This window comes from Aulostomus chinensis, chromosome 18, assembly GCF_037954235.1.
Source record: "Aulostomus chinensis isolate RoL2024-O1b breed Wild chromosome 18, RoL_Achi_v1.0, whole genome shotgun sequence".
NCBI classification, from domain to species: Eukaryota; Metazoa; Chordata; class Actinopteri; order Syngnathiformes; family Aulostomidae; genus Aulostomus; species Aulostomus chinensis.
In genome coordinates, this window is record NC_141337.1 from 4,227,933 (window position 1) to 4,247,500 (window position 19,568).

The 19,568-nt window shown below is 44.2% G+C and overlaps 1 long non-coding RNA gene across 1 annotated transcript in view; it reads right to left on the bottom strand.

Annotated features, from left to right (window-relative positions):
• Positions 1 to 8,706: 8,706 nt before the first annotated feature.
• LOC147244735 (uncharacterized) overlaps positions 8,707 to 19,568 on the bottom strand; it is a 15,921-nt gene continuing 5,059 nt past the window's right edge. Inside the window, exons 6-7 of the long non-coding RNA XR_015110081.1 lie at positions 17,417 to 17,556; positions 8,707 to 9,712 (exon numbers count right to left, since the gene is read on the bottom strand). This is a non-coding gene — a long non-coding RNA (uncharacterized LOC147244735). The remainder of the gene's footprint in view (positions 9,713 to 17,416; positions 17,557 to 19,568) is intronic.

Here is a 19,568-nt window from a genome sequence, read left to right on the forward strand (position 1 = left end):
AACAATGGTGAATGTGTCTGTTAAATGTTGGAACATACACTCCCGTGTCTGTATTTTCTGGACTGTGATGATGTTTACAGCTTGTTACAGGGAACATTCACTGCTTTACTGGTTCCCTTGGCAACGCTGAAGCACACACAGTGCTGAGCCCCACCTGTACAGCTCATCGGACTCGCCTGCCATTTCCATCACATACATGCAGCACGGATTGACATGCTGAGATGGTGGGAGACGAGTCAAGGAGAGACAGAGGAATTTGTCCTGTAGAGAATGACATTGATCGTAAGTGGGAGTAGTTTAGGAGAACCCCTGCCCCCCAACCCCACCACCCCCACCCCCACCCGCCCGCCCGCCTCCCACTCTGGGATGGAGGGAGGTTTATGTAATTAAAGGAGCAGGAAGGACGACAGGGTTGTCGAGGTTTAAGGTCAGGTTAAGGTCCGGTCAGGGTTGAGTTGTCAATCCCCTCTGGATATTGTGTGGGTGTGTGTCCAGTAGAGGGAAAGAAGGGGGGGGGTGATGGGTGAGGAGGGAGGAGGAGGAGGAGGAGGAGGGGGAGGGGGAGGAGGGAGGAGGAGGAGGGAGTGTTCAGACGGGTGATTAGTGCTGGATTGATAACATTCTATATCGAGACTCAGAGGATCGCTCTCTCACATCCTCACACCTCAAACACTCCATCACGTGTTCCCTCTCTCTCTCTCTCTCTCTCTCTCTCTCTCTCTCTCTCTCACACACACACACACACACACACACACGTCTTGTTTCTATCATTCAGAAGGCAAACGAGGTAATGACTGACCCCTGTAGTCTGGATGCAGCAACAGGGTGGCCAACCTGTTTCTCTCGTTTCTCTCTCTTATTTAACATTGCACATGGCCTTGGTTGCCCTTTTACCACTTTATGCACAATATGTAATCGCACACACACACACACACACACACACACACACACACACACACACACACACACACACACACCCCCATCGCCGCCTCTGCAGCGAGGGTCACGCCGTGTCCACATCCTGTCACAGTCCTCTGTAATTCCTACGTCTCCTGCTCAGTGCTTTTGCATTGCGTCGCTCCTTCCTCTCTCCCCTCCCCTGCTGCCTCCCTCCCTCTATTAAATTTCCAGTCACACAACAGTGCAGTGGATATCCCTCCCTCTCTCTAACTCTCACACTCTTCAGCTCCCTCCCTCTCTCTCTCTCTCTCTCTCTCTCTCTCTCTCTCCCTCCCTCATACACACACACACACACACACACACACACACACACACACACACACACACACACACACACACACACACCAGTCTGTGAGGGTGTTGTCATCGTCCTGGATCTCTCCTTATCGCTTGCTCTTGATATTGACTGCTCTCTCCCCTCCTTTACTTTGAACCTCTCAATCTCGCTCACTCTTGATACAAAGCTCCTCTCTCTTCACCCCCAGTTGTCTCAACGCCCCCCTCACCCCCTTCCCCTCTTTGCCTCATTATTTAAAAGAGCCCCCCTCACATTTCCTCCTCCCCCAACCCTCTCTGTTTGTATCTCTGTACTGCAGTGTCTGCTCAGGCTCATGGTGTGGAGTGTAACCTCCCCTCCCTCCCTCCCTCCCTCCCTCCCTCCCCTCGCTGTGGTGGGTGTGCAGGGCTCGCTCCATCAGGCCAGCCTTTAACTGACTGATTGAGTGGACACCACAGGCCGATAAATGAATAAAGATGGGCGCCACTGTGAGGATTAATGTGCCTCATATGAAGACAGAAAGCTTGCCATCTAGTATTTCTGCCTCTGCCGTGGGGACGCGGCTCTCCTCCTGTGCTGTCATATTGGTGGTGGGACACGCAGGCGCTTCCTTTGCCCTGGGTTATGTTCAGGGCCCGGGGGCCTCGGCGGCGGTTGCTGCACCAGGGTGACACCTCTGCAATTGCCGTGCTGCGCTGGTGGGGAGAAGAGGGTCAGATACGGCTGAGATGTTGAGAACACACAGCCTGGGTTTCTCTCCTCACGCAATCTCAAGACTGAACTCTCCACAGCCTCTGAGGCCCTAACGGAGCCCTGATCCGTATCTGATGGCGAAACAGCACGCCACCGGCTGCAGAGATTCTAACCGGTGTGATACTAAATTGAACATTTGGGCTGTCGAGACCAGCAAGTGAAGGTTGAATGCTCTGACGCTCATGCTTGTGAACACGCTGAAAACTGTTTTCCTCCACAGAGAAAGAAGACTTTTAAACACAAGCTCCATCGCTAAAGCCAATCCTCCTCCTTTACCAGAAATATTTGGCCTCCATTAAGGCCGATTGATCTTCCCACAGCCAGGCCAAGTGGACCAACAAGAAGACAAATCCAATTCTAGGTGTTATTTGCTCCCTCAACCTGCATCTTCCTCCTCCTCGCTCCCCATGTGCAGGCTAAACTCATCCAGCACCACCACCATCACAGCACATTTGCCCTCTATGTGGCCAGACTTAATAATAAGACTGTCTCCCCTGCTCCTTCATTGCTCGGCCCTGTCAACGCCTCCTCCGGCAGGGCGTAAAACAAACTCTGCCCCCAGGCCTAAAAAACCCATTATGCTGAGCAGCGCTTCTGTCACCAGGCCGTATAATCTTCATCGCTAGCCCACAGCCGTCCCGTGTCCGGCCCTTAAACTGGTCCACTGCCTCCTCTCACGGTGACAACGGCGACAAACCACAACGCGTCGCGGGAATTTTTCACTTTAACGCGACTTTCGCTTTCTCGGCACCAAACAGCTCCAACTTTGGTCGCATTTTCAGAGTTGTCAGCGTAAGGTTTTAAGTTTATAGTTACATTGCATAAGTTTGATCGTGGGTTTTTGTTGTTGTTGTTGTTGTTGTTGTTTTTATTTCAAAGAAAATCAATCGTCATAGATCCAGATGACGCGAGTTAAAAGGACCATTCAGACTCTGATGCATCATATCGGGGTGCTCAGTTCATTACGGGGGACAACGGTTGCCTACGTGACTGAACTTCATGTTGATACTTCTAACACCATTTCATACTCATGTGAACCTGAAGCCAATGAAGGGAGGGATGAGTTTGGTTTAAACTGAAATGATGCAACAACAACAAAAAATACAAAAACCCCAATTTAAACTCATTTGCGAAACTTTTATCAGAAGTCAGAGGCCACGTTTTGCTTATTGGTTTACTTTGCAGGAAAAACACCATACAAAGAATTTAGAAACACCACATCAAAATTGTACGCTTCTGCCATGTGAGCCTGTCAGAGTGACCTTTGACCTTTTTTTTCCCTTTTTGAGTCCCAGTGGAGGTTTGTAATACATTTGGAGAAATCCCCTCAAGGCCTTCCACAGATAACATGTTAGTGAGAATGGGACGGACATCCCTGAGAAAATAATGCCTCTGACCCATGGCATCACTACTTAGATATGTTCCTTCACAATAAGTACTTGTCACAGCGACCTTGACCTTTGACCTCCACAATCTCTTTAGTTCCTCCTGAGCCCCTGTGGATGTTTGTGCAGGAGTTTGAATCTATTCTCTCATCACCGTGAGGTAAATCTTTGTATTTTAATATCATAAAGGGTTTTTGAATTCTGCATCCGTGGTGACATTTTCACAGCTTACACCGCCGGACGTGTCACACGTAATCAGAACTTCCGTCCGTGTCGATGTGATTACTCTCAATTTTCAGAAGGGGGGGGGGGGGGGTTAAAAAAATACACACTTCAGCTTTGAGTGTAAATAAGAAAACTTAAAAGAACACAACTAGCGAACAGCAAGATTTCATTTTGTACAGCAACTACACTGAGCTTATGGAATTACACTTTTAAAGCCTCAATTTTCACTTTAATGCATAACTATGATGTAGTTGCTGTAGGACAACGACGTCACTGTTGAGTTTAGCTACTTGAGCAGAGTGAGAGCGTCGCCTCTCACTCTGCCTGCCGTCTCATTACTGTGGCTACAGTTACCGACTGTGGGAAACTGGGCTACATTTCCCAGAACCTGCCTGAACTTGCATTCAACTGTGTGGGTGTATGAGGAGAGAAAGCTCGCATTACAACCAGTCAGAGCGACAGAATGGGTGACACTGTTGTATTTTTGGTCCGTCAAGGTCAAATTATCGGGGTAGAACTGGTTGCTGATGGAAATTTAGTGATACATCAGGAGTTAAATGTCATGCAACGCAGGTAGAATAGGTTTTGTTGATTTTTTTGCACCACTCCACGTTGCTGTTGATGGAGCAGGATGGTGACCGGCATTTGACCTTTTAATATCTGCAATGAATCTTTTCATCAGGCCCCCTCCCGAGGGTCACTTCTTTTAAACCCTATAACCTCAAATTCATCACACAAACCCGAAGCCGAGATAACTCTGGCAACATCACCAGGTTATTTTTTTTCTTTTTTGTTAACTTTGGAAACTCATTCTGTAGATTACATGACATTACATCATTTATCAGAAGCTTTTGTCCAGAGCGAAGTACAACAGTACATTTCATCAAGAGAAGGGAACCAATTGTGCATCACAGTCTTCATCAGCTAAGTCTCTCAAAAGGAATAAGTTGGGTTGTTTTTTTTTCTTTTTTCAAAAAAGGGTATGAAGCGGGTTCAAGGGGGGTTCAGGTGGTTGTAGTCCAAAGAGTCTGTAGTCTCAGCTGAAAGATGGAGTGCTTAAAAAGACGCTATACAATTGTTTTTTACGGTTTGAGTAGCACCTCTTGAGACAAGTAAGCGAAAATTTGGAGTGCCCTTTGAAAGGAACGGGCCATTTTTGAGAACTTTTTAATTCTCCTCACAGCCAGACCAAAAAAACAAAACAAAAAAAAGATGGATACCCTTCTCTCCTCTGTGCTTTACCAGGGGGCTGAGGTACCAGCTGACTGCTAGTTAGCTTAACACAATGAATGGTGGTTGGTGGAAAGTGTTGGCATACCTCAGGGAAAGTCCTTGCTAGCTCGAGCAGTCAGCCAATGTCTGTGGGTCCCGACACAGACAAGAGTATCTATCTTCTTTTCCTAGTCCGGGAAAGATCACAAATAATCTTATTTCCCCAAAAGTTGGCATGTTCCTTTAAGGTTATCTTCCTGTGTAAAGTGACATTTGCAGCTCACCTCCATTATCACTGAACTTTAACATCACATTTTTTTTGTAATTCAGATTTTGTTCAAAAAAAAAAAAAGAAGAAGTCTGAAATGCTACGGCTCTGCCTCTGACTCATATCGACAGCTGTGGATCCCCTCATTTCCACTGTACCCCCTAAACGACCCCCCAGGAGACATAATCCCCCCACAAAGCACGTGTAGACAGCTGCCGCCACAATGGAGGCTTTGAGAATGGCCCAGTTACATTCAATTCCTGCAGCCTCCCCAAGGATGAAGGAGAAATGACTTTTGAAACACTGCTGTAAGGGGACTTCCCAGTTCAGCCTAACATTACATCTGATTTTACCAGGCTTGTCCATCACACCTGATCCACCTGACCACCATGCGTTCAGAGCTCTGGCCTCAGAATCCACCCTTCATCAATCAAAGGCTGCAGAAGTTTTTACCTGCTTCTCCTTAAGTTTTTTGTTTATCTGTCAGCAGAAAAGTACAGAGTCTTTTCAAACATTAACGTACATTAAACCCGGAAACAGGAGTAAATGGACTGCACAAGGTCGAACTTCACGCGTTAATCCCAACCTGAAGGCATTTACAAGCTGAGTTTGAGTCATAGCGCCATCTAGCGGATGTAGGAAGTCTAATCTAACAGACCTCATTTGATTTACATTATAATGACGCTGTGTTTTCTTAACTTTTTGTGCATCAACACAATATTTAGCCAGTGGGTTTTTCTCTAGTGCCCCTTAGTGGATGTGGGGAGTGATACTTACAGTGCAGCATTAGTCTGCTGCGTCGTGCAAAACACAAATTTTTTACCAGGTTTCAACTCCTTCTTGCTCTAGAACACAGTCACCTTTGGGAGAAAAGTCAAGTTTATATATAATAATATCCTATTGATACTGTATATAGGAATTTGTGAAGCTCCCAATACAGGATTGAGTGGGCTGCTGAGGGCTGAGGGTTCCTCAAGAACATACCTCGAAACGTCAGCGGATGAGTGTGTTTTAAATCTCTTTGAATTGTTGGTGACTAGAAAAGCATTAAATAAAGGCAGTGCATGTACCATTTACTTGTCCTTGGGAGTGCAAGAAGTTCCCCAGCCGTCCTCATGTGGCGGTGCCTGGTCTAGGATCCCACCCTGAATGTCGGGTTCTTCGAACATCTGTCCTACGTCCCAGCAGAAACACCGTGTTCTCTGGAACATGTCAACACAGTGGGGCAAGGACCTCCTAATCCACAGCAAACATCAACACAGTGTTGATGTACGTCCTTGCCTGAGGCACCGGCGCCCTCCCTGAACGTTAGCTGAAAGTTTTGTTGCAAATTAAAGTCAAATGAGTTTGACGGTAGTTTGAGATTACACACATAACCTGGTCAGGGATTTCCTCTGAGTCCCCCACAAGGAACTGGAGTACATCACTTCAGAAGGGGCCTTGGGCTACCTTGCTAAGTGCAGCCAGCCACTATGACCCAGATCCCGATGAGCCACAGAAACCACTTGGAGGACACACTTCTGAATCTTATCTATGTCATTTTTATTTATTTGTTTTTACATCTCCTAAACACTCAATTCTATTTTTTCACAGCATCAATAAGAGGCAACACATTTGAATGTTACTATTATTATAAAGCAAAAAAATGTTCTTTACCAAATTAATACACATCCATGGATCTAGAACCTGGGCCGCCAAAAACCAGACTGCTGAATTTCAGACGAATCTGCTGACTGATGCCTCGCCCTGTCCAGCAAGCAGGGAGACATAATCCTACTTCGGAGTACTTCTTTGTTAACATATATACCCAATTTTGATAAAATCAACTGTGTTTTAGGGTTGTTGTTTTTTTGTTTTTTTTTTAAATCAAGTTTTCTTCAATATGTAAATTTATGCAGCAACGTCCTTAAAAACCTGAATGCTTCATGGCCCATTTAGTTGAGGGGACCTCGAAATGGGGTCCAGGGAGCCCCAGGGGTCCTTGAGGGTCCTCCAGGGGGTTCTCAGCAAAACGAGGAGTACTTTAACTCACTTTATGTAAATGCATTGAAACATATTACCTGACAGTAGTGGTGTGAGGGTCTGGGTCCCGCATCCGTGTGAGTCGCTATGAGAGAAAATCCTTCCTGAAAAAATGCACATTAACAACCAAAACCCAAGCCATGACCTCCAAATCACCAAATTTATGCTCTGTTGGATTACAGTCGGACAGCCGTCAGGAGGAAGGGCTGCCTGAGCGCTCTCCATGGTGCTGATGCTGCTGCAGCCAACAGAAACTCTCTCTCTCCACTACGGACGAGTTATTCCAAACTGGGATTTTTATTGTTGATGAAAGACATAAACTCTCTCTCTTCCTCTCTCGTTCTCTCACAAACTCACACACAGATGCTGCCTTTGTGTGTGTGTGTTGTTGTTTTTTTTTTAACCCAACCGCCCAAGACCTTTTGATTTTTTTTCAAGGCACTCTCCCCAAAACCACCTGCCGCTCATCTCTACCTAGTTGCATCGGTGGTTTGAACCTTTTAAATATATAATTTCATTAGAATATTCTCCTGAAATGATCCCGTCTGTCTGATAATTTCCCTGTCTTTGATTGAGGGGAGTTGACATATTAGGAGTTCTGCAATATAAAAAAGTTTGAGAACATATCATCTCACAGTTCCACACAATATCATGGTGGAAAAATACTTTATACATAACATCAAGCCTTCTCTCTGTCCGCCATACTAAGGAACAAACCTGGCCGATGAAGCAAGGGTGTTTAAAAGAGATCGTATACAGTAATGTGTTCAGTATTGAATCGTAAAAAGTGACTGTTTTGGTTTACGTTCACCAGAAGATCAAATTAATTGGAGGTCAGTTCAGCCGCCGTTTAATTTACCACCACTGTTCATCATGTGGTGTTGCTGTTAATAGGAAAGATAGCGCCAAACTTATGAGCTCAGACAGGCGCTAATAGCTGGATGTTGAGATGGAGGCAGATAGATGGAGGTGGAGAGACAGAAGGAGACAGAGAGAGATAGAAGTGAAGCTAAGCCGGGCTCGGAGGGCCGGCCAGTGATTAAGGGATGAACACCAGCCACTGAGGGACTAGTGTCTATCTGTGTGAGTCCATGTGAAAGCGGGGCTGAGGAAAAGCTCAGAAACAAGAGCCCACTGTCATGGTCTCTTAGCAACCATCTCTGTCTCCCAGGTGACAGCGACTGACATCACTTCCTGCTGGTGTGTGTCAGTGTTTGTTGGTATGCAGAATTTAACTTGCATGCTCAGTGTGTGTTTGGAAGGCAGAATGTGGGCATTTATGAGGAGTGGGTTTCATGCGCATGCGGTCAGCCTGATTGTTCGTTATGCCAAGAGAAACATGGCCAACTGATGCCATCTGGTAGGACTACTTGGCACAAGAGGACTCTCTATGGTTCCACGACATATTGGAGTAGTTAAAATTAACACTGTGACACCATTTGGCAGAAAAAGACATTGAAGTAACTGTTTTGTCTATTTCAGTCACTCTCACCTCAAGAGCCCGGGCTGCATTCACTCCGGAGGAGGCAGGACAGTAGCGACCGGCCATCACAAGCGTACATCACGAGGAAAACCTCTTCACATTGATAAATAATTCTTCATGACTTTATTATATCCTCATACACCAACTGTATTATAAGTAAAGCAATACTTTGCAGTTCTGCCTTTTCATTTCTTACCAAAAAGGTGTTTTGTGCTCACTGAGGCATGTATTTTTCCCTCCTGCATCACTTCTTTGTGACTCCATAATGCAGCAAAAGCCAGCGACGTATATTTACCATAGCCTGAAGCTAACAAAAGCTAAAAACATCAGTTTATAAACTCAAAAGTGCAACCAGCACAAGCAAGTTGGTTCAAGTGAATATGCTAGCTGGTGGCACTTCTCCACGCTCATTCGCTCTTGCACCAAACCAAAAGCGTTACCGTTTTTGTTGTTGTTGTTTTTTTATGGCTCATACCAAAGTGTTTGCATATAATGAATGAACATAAGCATGGTTAAGGAATGCGGTCTATATCAGACACCCACCTTGAGAGTTTCAAAACTGACATTTCCGGAGAGTTTTGCTGTTGCTAGTCTCTAATAGCTTCAAGCTGAGTATACCTGGCTGGCTCTTTCTGCACTCTAGAGTCACAAAGAAGTGACGCAGTGAGCAAAAGACGTCTATTTCTCAGTACCCAAACGGCAAAACACATTTGTTGCCTGAAGTATGACTTCATTCAAAGGAATGTAACAGAAAAAAGTAAAATCTCAAAACGTAAATGTAGTTTTATTAATGTGATTGCGTAGCATGATCTATTAGCGCACTGTCAGCTTGACTGTTCACATGAAAACTAGTGCTTGCAATGTCTGCCTGTAATTAACATCAGCTGCTCAGTCCTGTGGAAAAAGTCTATTTGATTCGTTTCTTAATTCTGTTGAACGTTTGTAGCAATAAAGCATAACAGCATATGAAAGCACCCGCAATGACAGCTGGGTTTCAGCCAAAAACCTCGTTCCTGAGTCCAATCAAATGAGGTCCTTTAAGATTTCATCCTCCGTGGTGCCGAAGACTTGGGGCATCCCGGGCTGAGGGACAGCTCCTCTCTGACCTCCAGACATCGGCATCTGACCTGCACACAGGTGTGGACAGGGAGAGCAGAGCGGCGGAGGGATTTAGAAGACTGATTCTGATCAAATTGTTTTTGTCAATAATATAATTATTAAACAAACAGAAGTGTTATTTTCCTGAAGACTGAGTATTTTCCTGCCATTATTTCAAACAGAGCAAGTGAGACAAGTACGAAAGAAGGCTTTCTTAAAGGAACCGGGGCCTGGATTCAGTATGCTGGAACACTGAGCTGTGCCTGGGTGTGGGTTGGAGCACTGTGGTGGGTAAAGGTAATAGCAAGTATACTTTCCTGTGGTGAGGAGGGCAGTTTATGAAGACCCGGCTGTAGACTCCTCCTCCTCAGAATACACTCCAGTAAAGAAGGATAAACGTTGCCAAGGTGGGTGACAAACATACTCAGACACAGTTAGAAGCAACTGGACCCAAATAAGAAAAATTCCAAATTGCCAAGCGCAGTTTGAAGTCATAGTTTGTCTCCATGTGTTACCAAATTATTTATATCAGTACAAATACACAGTTTTTGTACCCTCCAACAAAGGCTGAGCGAGTATTAGGGGAGCAGTTTATCAGGACATCCAGGAACTGTGGTTTTGGGTGATTTTATTTCAGTTAGTTCTGTACATCCAGGAGTTTAAAAACATCCCCAGCAAGCGACGGCAGCTCACCCTAAGCTTAAATTAACAGATAACGCAGTCTGTGTTCGGCCGTCATTGATGGTCGCCATTGCATTTGTGCTCTTCTTTGCTTTCTCAGCGAAGACGGAGCTGACGAGCATTATGTGCGAGTGTGTGTGCTGCACACTCAGCAGATACACACAACCAAATAACTTTGTTTCCATGTGAAACCCAATAATTGCAATTCACTGCCACTTGAACCTGGGTAGTGAATTGAACAATTGATTTTTTTTTTCTTTTTTTTAACGGTTCAGTTTTGTATCCCTGGTGGGGAGAGGCCGTGGACCGTTGCAGCACAGGGTACTCACATGTAAACTGCAATTGATTTGTCAGGCCAGTCAGCGTCTGACTTTCATCTAATGCCGCAGCTGTAAATCTCCGCCTACAAAGTCTGGAGATTTCTCCTGGTAGTTGTTTGAATAGCAGCGAGGATGGCCGCGGACACACCACCCGCCCCTTTCATTTAGTCAAGGACACGCCTTCCTAAAGCTTTGCCAATAACTCGGCCAGGTTATAGTCAGGTCTTTTCCTTTTAAAAGGTCTGTTTACTTCCTTTGAACATCAATATCAATACGTTGCTATTTCCAGACTCATGTACTAAAAGGAATGTCTGGGTGCTTCCTGACCTACCAATGGCTGCCTCCACTGAGCCTGCATTTGAGCCCCCCCTCCTGGTGCCGAGTGGACTGACTGCTGCCAGTGACCCTGGTGAGACATCATTCCTGGCATGCGAGGCACAGACGGAGGAGCCATGTTAACCTCCGCAAATACTTCCAGACGAGCAGTGAAGACGTTGAGAACCTACAGTATGAAACATTTAAAGCCAGGAAGTTCTCGGAAAGACGCTCTCCTCCAGCGCTGCCTCACGTCTGGGCTCAGTAACCCCTCACAGCAGCTACAATCAGCTTTTTGTTTGTTTTGACTTTGGCAGCCCCTCTGAGAATGAAAACTACATTTTCCATCATCACTGCCAAATGTCATAAAAGATCTTGATCTCTCTGGCTCGTGCTGTCTCACGCATTTTTTTTTTTTTTTTAAGAAGTGAGTGAAAGGAGGATGCAGTCGTAGTTTGCAGGAAACAGTGAGGTACTTAAGAAGATTCATAAAAGCTGGGTGAAGAAATACATGAAGACAGATTTTTCAGGTTTTGTAGAACTGAGAGGCTGGACCACTAATGGACAGAGTACAACACTTCTAATCAGACGCAAGCAAGCTGCTGGCCAGTTTTATCAGCTGCCATCATTAAGTAGAAACTAGTTAGACCTTTTAAATATGAAGATGGACAGAAAATCAAGCCCCCGATCAGCTGCCAGCTTCTGGAAGATGCTTTCTTCAAGCACCGCTGCAGGAAGGAAGTCCATGATTTGATCTGATTATGCAGGAAAAACCATCACATGCATCTATGTGCTCCACAGTAAAAAAACAAAAACAACGAAAACAAACCCTGGCCTCAAAACCGCCCTCAACTGACCTCCATCCCATCTGAACCTGTGAGGGAAGATAATACATGCTATTGAACAACATTTGGGGGGCTGTGGCTGCTGCTTCAGTTCATGACCGGATCAATAAACACACTCCATGGATGGAGGGCTGTTGGAGCACTTCAGGAAGGTGTAATATGTTAGGGTTTTTTTTTTGTTGTTGTAGTTTTTGTTACTGTGTAAATTCAGAACAGTCTTCCTGAAAATGCGCCGACTTCCTGTCTACCTACAATCCATTTGAAAATACTACAAAAAAAAAAAAGTTCATTTATAAAGCAATGAATAGTTCAGGCTCAAAATACGTATCTGATCCCGTGCTACATTATTACTGTCACCAGAGACGGGTCCGCATTTGTCTGCAGAGTCAAAACTTTCCTGTTCGCAGCTGCACTTTAGAACAGTGTTTCTCAACCCCTGGGCTGGGGCCCACGGGTGGGCTGTGTGTGTCTCTTTATCTGCTGCAGAATGTTTTCAGGTTCAATTTCACTTTTTACGAGAGAAATTATGTAAATGTAAATAATTCGAGAAATATTCTTCTCAACTCAAGTTTCCTAAAAAATGGGATGGAAGGTATTTGTTCAAGCCATATAAAGTTTGTCAATTAATTTGAGACGCTCAGTTTGGCAAGTTGAGCAGCAACTCTCGGTTGTAGTGAGCAGAATAACGGAAAAGTTCTTGAAGCGCACGCCCAATAAATTTTAAAGATCTTGGCTGTTTTAATTGTATTTATTTTATTCCCGCCTGTATAACAAAGAGTGGTGTTGTTGGACTTCATTAATACTGTGAAAATAGATCATTAGTTTAGATTAGATTAGGTCGGAATAAATTAGATTTGCCGAAATACTTTAAGAGGTGGGCTGAGAACTAGCCTGAAGGTTTTTATACACATCACATTTGAGGTCTTACACTGCAACTTTCTGTCCTGTTTTATCAGAGTCTATACCGACTAATCTTTAGTCTTCATAAAACTCTATTCAATTGAACTGAATTTGAATCCTGCCTTACGAGGCCTTATGTGTTTTATGTAAAGCAATTTGAACTGCCTTGTTGTTGGGATGTGCTACAAGAATAGCCTCACCTCGCCTACGTTCAGGTTAGCTATGAGGTTAGGTAGAGTTAAAGGTGTAAAGGTAGGCTGACACGCTTGATCACTGTTTACTTGCAGAGTCCTGCACTTAAAAACAGCTGATGATAACTGCTTAAAATAGCAGAATTTGAACCTGGCAGCAACTCTACTGAGCTGGCAGAGCTCTGCAGGTGCTGTGCCTGCTTGTACACTGAAGGAGAGACAAGGAGTAATGAAGGGTGTTTCATCTCAACTCTAAGCTCATATTAACTAAAGACTTGAGGGCCAATATGAGGCAAAAAAAACGAGGAAGGCATCAGCGTGTCATCAGTATCAGCACATATCGCTCATATTTCTAATATCGCCGTATCAGTGCAGTTTTACTCAAGGTTCTTCTTATTTGCTTGCCATTAAATGATGATGAAAGAGGAAATATATGATTCATGGGGCACTCCAGGGGAGCAGGGATCTTCTGTGTTGCCTTACAACGCAGGCTTGGTTGAGCATCTGCACAGACTTAAGAGCCAGAGGAGGTGTGTGTCCCACTTGCTGCACTAGCGCCTCCTCTGGTCAGGCCGGTGAAACTTCTCGCAGTCAATTGAAAAGAAACGGGTGACAGAAAATGTATTTATTCATTGTATATTGTGATAACATTACATTAATGTTTTTATATTGGGTGTATGACTGTAAAATATGAGATATCAATAGCAGGTGCATGTGATTATTTTTCCTGCCTTCCTCTCATTGGACTGCAATGGAAATAATTCATGGGACTTTATTGCGATATCCATAATGAACCTTAGTGCTGTCGGCACATTTGTATATTTTATTTTATCAAATAAAAGCACTCACTATGTGATGGAGGAAGCGGCAAAAAAAAAAAAAAAAGCCGTCCTGTGGATCCCTAAAACACACCTTCACCCATCCATCTGGCTGACTCTGAACTCATCACCCCAGGCTGGTGCCAGGTGTTTTCTTGACCGGCAATAACAGTGTTACACTGAGTTTTAGGTCTTCAGAGGAATGAAATGGTAAATGAGCTCTTTACATGGCACCTTTCCACCTCAACAGCACTCGAAGAACTTCACAGTGTTACGCCTCTTTCCCAACACAGCATCCGTTCGTACGCTGATGCATTTGAGCAGAAACATACAAGCTGCTTCATTCTCTCCTTCACACTGATCTTTAGTCCAGTAACCTGTGAAACCCTGGTTGAAGATATTTAGACCCGATATAATTTTTTTATGGGGAAAAAAATAAACAAACAAACGTGTTTTGCAATGAACAGAACAATCTGCTATCTCATTCCTGACGAATGCCACTCCAGGGCTTTGCACAGAGAAACCTTAACTACTGGTCCAAATTGAAATTTTAATTACGTTAAGATTGCTGTAGTGCTTCCCTGTTAGCAATGCTGCACTGAATATGTGATGTTACACAAGGGGCCAAAAAGAAATCATTATAATTTCATGTCTTCTGCCGTCTCTAAATGCTCTGATGCTCACACAAGCACGGCTTCCAGTTACATATAGGGCTCAGGCACTGTGTAAAGACATAAAATTAGCAGGGCGAGTAAACAAGCGCTATCACCATCGATGAGAGGAGGCTGCAAGGAGAAATGTAATCTGATTCATGTAAACCCAACATTGTTAGACAGAGGCGCGCTGCCTCTCTCTGACTGTGTGCTGCATTGTTTTAGGACTGTGCAGCAGCAGCATCTACACTGAATGCAATAAACTGGAGTGGAGCACTGATGGAAAAGACAGCTAATCCAGAGGACACATTTCAAATTATCCTGTCACTGGGGATGAAGATGAGCAGAGAGGAAAAGTAAAATTTCCGTGTCATGAGGACGAGCCAACAGTCTTTGTAACCTGTAATGAACTCCACAAGAAGAAGTGGTTTACCTTTGCCAGGGAAAGTGGAAGGAGGAGCTTTGATTTCTTTTTCCCTTCCCTGAAGACTGGCACACAGCACTGCCACTCCATCTACAGCATGTTTCATGTAATATATGTGACATCTGAGCTGCCTGCACTGCATTATTCATCTCCATCCAAGTTGAGTTTTGTTCAGATCTGATTTGCACAGCTTTGTTCTCACCATATTAAAGAGGGCAAGGTTCAGAATCAACACCGACCAAGTGAGAAACGCAGGATATTTTCAGTACGGTGAGCAAATCTCAGAAGGCTATCCACAAATTAATACCAAAACAACCATGGTAGGAAAAAAAAAAGTGGCTACATTTACATACATGCAATAAATGCTTCCAGCATTACACTGTCTATGTTCTTCAAAATAATCAGCTGGTATTCCCGCCTTCAGTATTTATGTTGCGTGGTGAGCCAAGTATGTTATGTCAGTGCTTTATTGATCAGTAACGGAAGAACTTACAGGCACTTTATTTCTTGCAAAGTGAAAAATGTGACGAATGTGAGGTCCTTGCTGACACTTGGGCCCCAACATAGATTGCAATGGTCCGGCTCCTGACCTTATTTTGGAAGCCCCCCCCCCCCCCCCCCCCCACACACACACACACGCACACACGCACGCACGCACGCTCGCGCGCACCCCATAAAACAGTGGCAGAACTCGACCTCAAACAGTCTCATTCAGCTCCACTGTCACAAAAGGACGTTTTCATTCCCACCTGCAGCCAGAAAACCTGGACAACAGCTAACCTTTGTGAGACAGGTGAACACACAATCGAGCAACCGGTAAACCTGACACACTGACATTTTTTTCTCTCAGTACACCTTCCATCGTTGCATTTTTTTTTCTCTGATTTAATTCGATATTTTTTTGTCTAGACCTGCAATTGTGCTTTAAATTTGTCAGGTATTCTTCTCTCTCTCTCTCTCTCTCTCACACACACACACACACACACGTTACTCAGTACACTGTACATCAATTATTCTGCTTAACTTTCTCTTACCCCCTGTTCTGCTGTAAGCTACAGCTGAATGAATTGACATTATGCAAACCTATTTACCTGGACTAAACCACCCTTTAAAATTTAAATCTGACATGAAAATGGAAACACACACCGAAGGACTGGCTAGAGCGCCACGCTGAGGATGTGTCCAAACGGGAGGTAATGAGGGGATGAGTGAGTGTTTCAGCGATGGTGTCTGTGAGTGACGGCAGGAGAATGTTTATCAGGTGGAAGGAAGCACATCTGCTGATAGATTTTATGTACCGGTGGAGGTAGAGGGTGGCTTTAGGGGATGAGCAGATGGAGCAGCCATCAATGTCAAGAAGATCTCTAACCTTAAAGAGCTTTGGGACACAAAAACGTGAGCTCGGTCTTGTTAAGTTAGAGTCGGTTTGAGTCTGATATCGTGACTGTGGGGGTAATAGAAAGAATGTTTTGGTGCTGAGGAAAAGCGGCGTGTCGTCATCTTAGCTATATAGCAATGAAAGTTAAGACCAAGATGGCGAACATTGTGACCAAGAGGGTGGGTGTCGACTGTGAAGATGAGGGGTCTGAGGATGGAGCCATGTGGCGCACCATGATTAACAAGAGCTGAGTTGGAGCTGGAACCATTGTTGCCTGATGGAGAGGTATGAGTGGAAGGAAGAGAGGGCAGTAGCAGTGGTGGTTGGATCAGCAGCTCTTCTAGTTTGTATCCAACATAACACCTTCTTTTTTTAATGCATTTATGACACAAAAGGGAAATTTCTTCGTTTTTACAGTAATAAATGCTTTGTTTTTTTCATCTTACCATCCCCTTGTCTAGTGAGTCAGTTCCTGAAAAGTGTTTCTTGCTTGGCATCACATCAAACGAGGCAACTGAAACTAACATTCCCTACTCTTTACGCTGATTATTTTTGGTTGTGCGGTAAACTAATGTTTGACACTTGCATAATATCAAACCGTGAACCACTAACAACAATAATTGCAAATCAATTTCCTGATAGACCAGAAGACTGATTAACCAACGTATTGATTAACTCTAAACATGGCAAAACTGACTGTGTCTCAGTGAGAGAGAACAGAAATGGTATCATTCCAAAGTACTGATATAAAAAATTAAAAGCAAGCATTTTTCAAATTGAAAATACTTTGCATGAACCTTGTTTACAATTTCACCACATAATCATACTTAATCTACATCCATAGCATCTACATTGCATTACGAAGGTATTTTGACTTAAGGGCTTATACGCAGCACCTATAATTCAAATTACAGGTTTGGGAATAAAGACACTTCATCGCAGCAGTTGGCTAATACTGCAGAGGGAACTTAGCTGATGCTACCGCCAGTAGAGTGAGAGATGTTCCTGGCTGCTGGGAAGAAGCTACACTCGCTAAATGAAACGTCAATAACAATGCAACTCGATGCCTTAAACAACACACCTCGATTCCCCGACGCTCCTCAATAACGCCTCCTCATTATCACCTCCTTTTGGTCTCCACGTATTCTCTCCTACACTGACAGCTTCATCTATTCCCTGCAGCTCCACTTCCTCCCATTACCACTCACCGCTCTGTGCCACTGGACCTTCTTGTGGTTGGTTATGACCTGCCGGATGCCGTTGATGAAGCTGCTCTGGTCTTTGGGGATGAGGCCCATGAAGATTCTCTTCTTGGTGAGGTAGTGTGGGGGAAATAGACGCAGCCAGCCTGAGGGGAGGGTCAACGGGAGGATGAGGACCATGAACAGGGATGCGTACCTTAATTTCATTTATACTGACAATTTTATCTACACTGCTTATTGGTCTGATATTTCAAATGGTAACTTTTATTTGAGGTGGACAAAATTACATTAAAGACAATATTTACAGTGCCTTAGCTATCTGTGTAGGTTTATATGTTTTTTTTAAACATTCTATGCAAGTTATTATTCTTATGTATCAGCAGTCAACAGCATTACTTTGAACAAATCACAGTTACAAACTATGATGAGATTGTATATGCAGGCCTAGGTACTGCATCATGCCTTCAAAATAAAAGCAGAAATGATTTAGTCTCAGTTTGTCAGAGGTAATTTTGAGAACTGTATTGTGAAAACTTCTGACCAGACGTAGAGCGATTTTGCTTCTTGCTTCACACGACACAGAGCATTTCTCAGTTTGTTTGCTTGATTTTCTGCCTTGCATGCAAAAGACTCAACGCAAATATGACGAATATCATCCAACAGTGAGGAATACGCTTTAGAAAGTTCCACCATGACAAGCAGGTGTGTATGTGTGTGACAGAGAGAATAATAAAAACACATCACACATTTATCTTACTAAGAACTGGTAAGATTAAATATGCAAGACATTTACCCAGAATACCCACCACATGCTCAGCCCCACATTAGTAACACAGTGAGGGAAGTCTGGCAGGTGTGCCTTGGTTTTAATTATGGCCACGGACAGCTATAAAAATAATTTCCACAGAAATGCTTGTTTTCATAAATGGTGCGAGGACCCCTGAGCTGGACTAGCTAGCCTTGGCTGAGGCGGCAACCCGAGCCAGGAGACGATGAGATAGAGGCACGCTCACATCCGCCTGACTCATCTGCTGCAGCGACAGGAGATCTCTCTCCCTCCACCTCTTCCTCTGGCCTCAAAAAAGCTTCTAATAAGCCAAATTACAAGCTCAGTGGCCAACGCTCTCTCTCACTTTTTCTCACACTGACAAAAAGTGCGCATGTGCCGAGAAGCGTGAAGCAAATCTGCTGCTTGAAAACGTGCTTGTGTTTAGATCGACCGTATGTTATTACCCGGGGCATTATTGTATGATCAGGGGCTATTGTTTCGTAATCACTCTTTTTTTAAATGTACACAAGTATCTTGAAAAAAAATCTGGGGATATTCATTAAACATTCAGGGCTACATGACTGTTTTTTGAAGATACACTGCTTAATGAAGGCACTGAACCCAAGGGGGGGGGGGGGGTAGGCTTTTAAAGATGTGTTCAGGCCATCTAGCCAGTGTATATTATGGAAAACCAGCTGATCCACTTCTTTAATGAGCCAGGCAGACACACACAGTAAAAGACAGTAATGCTGGACACGTCGGCTCAACGGGAAAACGCAGGAGGGTCGTCCTGCTCTGACAATTGTGGAGGAAAAGGACATGCGGTTGCCCTGCTCACCCCAATCAAGACAAGCAATTAAAAATGGACTGATAGATGGACTTTTAAAGACCTCATCCTTAAAAAATGTCAAGAATGAAAGGAAAAAAGAAGACCACTTTCTAAGCCCATCAATGTGCCAACCCCACTGGGAAAACCGCCAACACTGTTCATCTTCAGGGCATCAATACGGGATCGATGATCAATCACTCTGGTATTAGTCAAGCCTACTGTAGTCCTTGTGCTGTCCGTTACAAATGGCCTGCGCTGGGCTCCCCCTGCAGACAAATGGGCTCTTTAGTGCCAAAGCTTGCTGCGGCAGAAAGTCAGCTTGAGATATAGACAATAACAAAATAAACCCATTCAAATAATCCGGACTAAAGACAGTAATGTCAGCCAAACCATTCCACAGAGTTATTGCTCTTTTTTTTTGATGATGGAAGCTTTAAAAGAATTTCGTTCCAAAACAGCCATATTGATAGTAATGCACTTACAGAGTGCACTCGAGCCAAGTGTGTGGATATCATTGCAGGAGGTTTTATCAACAAATCAAATGAGTTTTAGTGTGTGTG